The sequence below is a fragment of the Octodon degus genome, unplaced genomic scaffold (assembly GCF_000260255.1).
Source record: "Octodon degus isolate 3935 unplaced genomic scaffold, OctDeg1.0 scaffold00213, whole genome shotgun sequence".
NCBI classification, from domain to species: domain Eukaryota; kingdom Metazoa; phylum Chordata; class Mammalia; order Rodentia; family Octodontidae; genus Octodon; species Octodon degus.
In genome coordinates this window covers 2,124,049-2,128,765 of record NW_004524789.1, presented here as the reverse complement: position 1 = coordinate 2,128,765, position 4,717 = coordinate 2,124,049, and the positions used below count along the sequence as shown (strand labels likewise).

Below are 4,717 nucleotides of genomic sequence, written 5' to 3'. Positions count from 1 at the left end.
ATTGCTATTTATTTCTCAATAAAATTATGGAAAAAATATAATTACACAAAATATTCTATGCACTATAACAAAAACTTTCCACTAAGGAAAATTAAAAATTGTCCATAAGGGAACAAAAGCTAGAGAGCTAGAAATGTATAGATAAATATCAAATGTGATATTCTATAAGTCGTGAAAATTTTGATATGCTTTTCTACTTTTCAGTATTTCTGAAGTTTCTACACTGAGGCAATTTCTGTAAAAATCTTATTTGGAAACTTTTCTACATTATAAACTATAAAATAATAAACTGGTAGAGTTGTTACTATGAATTGACAGATAGACTTAGAAAAATATCTAAACACTGTCACATGTAAACTAAACAACTGTCCTGCCTTTTGAAATATCCTTCACAAAGCAAATAGTTAAAATTGTGGATATCGTTAGTGCAGTTATTATAGTTAGTTTTATGATATTATTTATAAAAGGAAAAATTTAAACAACTCAAGCTTTCCCTTCTAAAAGCCTCTGACTACAGTTTTTCCTGCCAGTTGCCTTTGTATTTGCTGTGCTGTGATGTAGTTTCTAATACATTTTCCTCAAGTGGCCTATATATAAACCAATTTAATAATTCCCTCATGTTAAACAATAGCAAAAATTGCTGTACAGTGCTTATTTTTCTTTTTATTTCAGTTATACAAACTACTCCTTGAATCCCTTAACATGCATTAGCCCAGATAAATAGCCTTTCCAAAGTATTTTGCATTTAAATTAGCTGGTTTTGGATACAATATTGTAGTAGTTACTTTAGTTTAATTCTGTTATACTGACATTTTTAGCATTATTTTAATTGTACTACCATAAAATAATTTTTCAGTCATATAAAAAAGATTAAGATTGGTAATAAAGATTATACATATTACTAACTATATTGCTATGAGCTTTGAAGTTGTAAAATAACATTTCATTAAAATGCCAATGGCAATTTTTTAAAGGTAGCTATTTATATTACCCAACAGTTTCAAGTTAATACCTTTTAATCTGTGTATATTTACAAAATCTATGTCATAAGGAACATTTTCAGTTTTATAAATCTAAATAATTTTGCACACTATGTAACTGAATACTCAAGAAAGTTGTATTCTAAAGGAAGGAAAGTACTTCTTGTCTTAATAAAAGCTTATTGAATCAGAACTTACAATACTTATTAAGTATGTTTTTTTTTAATTTTCATTCATTGATTTTCAAGCATTTTGGGAGCATATAGTCTTCTGTTTATTCCAAAGGACAAGATTGATTGGAGATGTGATCCGAGACTCCTAGGAGTGTACAGTCTACCAGTCAGCATAATAGCAACTATAGTAGCAACAGCAGTAATAAGAATAAGCAACAGGTACTAGGCACTCTGCTAATCAATGCACGTATATTACTTAGCTTATTCTTGCTGTAAACTTTAGATAGATATGACCAGACCCTACTGCACTACACAGACAAAGAAACTGAGGTTCAGAAAAGCTAAATGGCAAGCCCATCAACATTCAGCTACTGAGAGACAGAACTGGAGTCCACAGCCCACCGTTCGAAGCATTCCAATATTTATTTCTATGTGTACAAAACATCCTAGAAGAGAAACACAGACTTAAATTTCACATGGTTTCTGATATGAAACACTCAAAATATAAGCAAAGCAAAACCAACTAAGGATGGATAATAAGATGTGGGAACACAGATATTTCTCACATGGGAAGGGGACTATGAGATAAAGGAAGAGGGCTGCTGGCCAGATACCTCAGCAGATTAAAGTACCTGCTCAGGCAGATGCAGGGGCTGGAGTTCCATCCCCAGTATGCTGTGCCGGCCCCACCCTTGGGGTACAATGAGACGGGACTGAGACTGGGTGTGTGACACACACCTGTAATCCCAGCATTGGGAGGCTGAAAACAGGAGGATCACGAGTCCAATCTATGTAGCGTGACCCTGTAGACCCTGTCCTAAATACATAAAAAAAAGATGAAGGAAGAGAGGGATCAGAGGTGAAGGAACTAAAGAAAAAGAACTGAGATGTGCTATGTAAATGTGCCAACATCCTGTAAGGAATGTAATCACCATGTATTGAAAATATGTACTAAAGTTACATTTAACAAAGTAAAAAATAATCTGATGTTGCAAGAAAATCTCAACTGAAAGGATCAAAATGGAGACAAAAAGTGAGAAAAATAGCTGTAAACCTTAGTTTTACCAAAAAATAACACATGGTATTCTTTCGTCCTTAAAGAAACACTACCATCTTCTCTTCAGGTAACTCTATGTAGAGACTGAATAAAATACGAGCTGAGACCAACTCTAATTTTACCTAAAATATTGGCTATTTCTAGGAAAATACAATCTTACAGGCAAAAGGTAGGACTCTCTAGTACCAGGTTTACACAGTATCTGTATTTTTTGCAATAGCTGCATATTAAGCAGAAGAGTGGAACAGCTTCACAGAGCAGAGGAAGACTCCGTGAAATATGACTGCAGCACTACTCAGAAGATCTGATTTTTCCAACCAAAGACTGACTTGAGAACAAGGAAACCACTCAGGGCGAAACACCAATCACACCACATGCAGCCGATTTTAAAACAGGTTAAATTGCCTGAGTCATAAAAACATAAAAATATCTGTTGGGTTTCCTTCTCCTGAATGTCCCAAGACTTTGTGGAATGAGGTAAATCGAATTATAGGTTTCTATTGTATGTTTATTTGCTTATCACAAAACTAATTTGTTGAAAGGCAGAAGTATGGGCGCCAAGCAGTGAACAAAAGGTATAAGAATGTCGGGGATTAAAGCGCCTGCTTATGCACGCCTAGCGTCCGGGTTCGACCCCCAGGCCCGCCATGCGGGCCTGGTCCCCCAGCGCTGGCTGAGACAGAGATTGAGACTCGCTGTGGTGGTGCGAGCCTGTAATCTCAGCTCTTTGGGAGGCTGAATACCGGTGGAACACTGTGAATCTGACCTACACAGTGGGGTCCTGTAGACCTTTACTAAAATATATATTAAAAAAAAATGTAAGAAAGAAAAAAAAAAGGTATAAGAAGGACAGCAACAGTATTTACTCTCCAATGGCTTTAATCTGGTAACAGTCTGGACAAAGAGGGAAAAAGGGAGTTCCCGGAGAGTAAGGATGCTCTTTATCCTGCCGTGGGCTCCACCGCGACGCTTCCTGTGCCTAGCCCCGAGAGTGGCGCACAGCAGACTCTTAAAAAAACATGCGCACATGTATGTTAATGAATGAAAAAATGGGTCACTAGAGTGCACCGTATGAATATTCCGGTGACCGTGGAGAGCTCCGGAAATTCACAAGAAGGGCAGATTCAGGCCCAGAATGCCCGAGCAGCTGTAGACCTTGGTTTGTCTCCTCAGACTGACAAAGAGTTGAAGACAATCGAAAGGAAGAAACACTCGGTGCTGTGGCGCGGTGTAGCCAGGCTTTCCCCCAAAGCCTCCCGCAGCCGTAGGTGGGGCTTTCCGGAGGGGTCTGCATCGGGAGGATGAGCCGCTGGGGTCAAGGGTGCGTGGCCCACCGACTGGCTTGGCGTGTTCTGGGCGTGCAGAGCGGGAAGCCAGCTCTGGGTGTGAGTGCTGCTCTCCTTAAGAGCACTTAGCCTGGATATCACAGAAGAGACCAAAAAAGGCTGCTGCTTGCTTGTCATTGTTCACTGCCCTCCTGCCATCGGTCAGTTACCAATTCTTTCCCCTCTGTGCTGTCCCTGTCCTATGCCACCCTGCCTTGGAACTGGCCAGCTATGAATTGAAACCTCCCGGCTTAACAGATGGGACCCAATAGAAGATATATCTGAGTTTGAGGATTTTTCAATAAGAATCGCAAAAACTACAATGCAAATAGAAAAATATATTTAAACAAACAAGACATGCAGAGTATACTACAGGGCCCGCTTAGGCAGACGCAGTGGCCGGGTTTGGTCCCGGGCATGCCATGCCAGCCCCACCCCGGAGCGCACTGAGTTGGCGACTGAGGCTGGGTGTGGTTCAGATCTCAAATGTGAAAAACCATTCAAGCAAGAAGATAGCTGAGTGATGTGTTCAACATGTTGAGAGAGAAAAGACAGTGGCTTAGAGAAGTCTGTTTTGTGAAATTTCCCTCCAACAGTAAAAGAGTAATAAAACTTTCCTCAAACACAAACTGAGGCAATGTTGCCCCTGGGTAGACCCTTCCCAGAAGATTTTGTTAGCAGAAAATTAAAACATATCGGTCAAGAACTCAGACATACATAAACAAAGGAAAAGAATCATTTATTCAAAGGAATAAACGAAGGTAAAATAAAATCCTTTAAATTTTATTTTCATTGTTCTAACCTGTAACATTTCATTCAAATAATAACAGTGAGATATTTATTACATACATCTATATATGCACACAGATAAGCATATATACATAGGGTTAGTTTTGTTATTCATCAATAAATAACAGCAATGATAAAAACAACAGAAAGGGGGAATTAGGATTTTTTTATTATAAAGTATTTGTACTGCGTATGAATTACTATACTGTTATTTGAAAGTGGACTTGGATGAGTTAAAAATTATATTGTACAGATGACCGGGGCCGCGGGATCCTGAACAGACCCAGAGTGCAGGCCCGGTGAGTGAGTGAGACGACCCGGGGCCGGGGATCCTCATTTGACCCAGGCTGCATGCAGGCCCAGCACGGAACCCTTCAGCAGAACTCCCTGCAA

General features: G+C 39.1%; 1 protein-coding gene and 1 pseudogene across 1 annotated transcript in view; one reads left to right on the top strand and one right to left on the bottom strand.

The window, feature by feature from the left end:
- Positions 1-4,717, bottom strand: part of Tfec (transcription factor EC) — an 81,165-nt gene that overhangs the window by 47,213 nt on the left and 29,235 nt on the right. The gene's annotated exons all lie outside the window — the stretch shown is intronic.
- Positions 3,282-4,717, top strand: part of LOC111813689 — an 86,424-nt pseudogene continuing 84,988 nt past the window's right edge.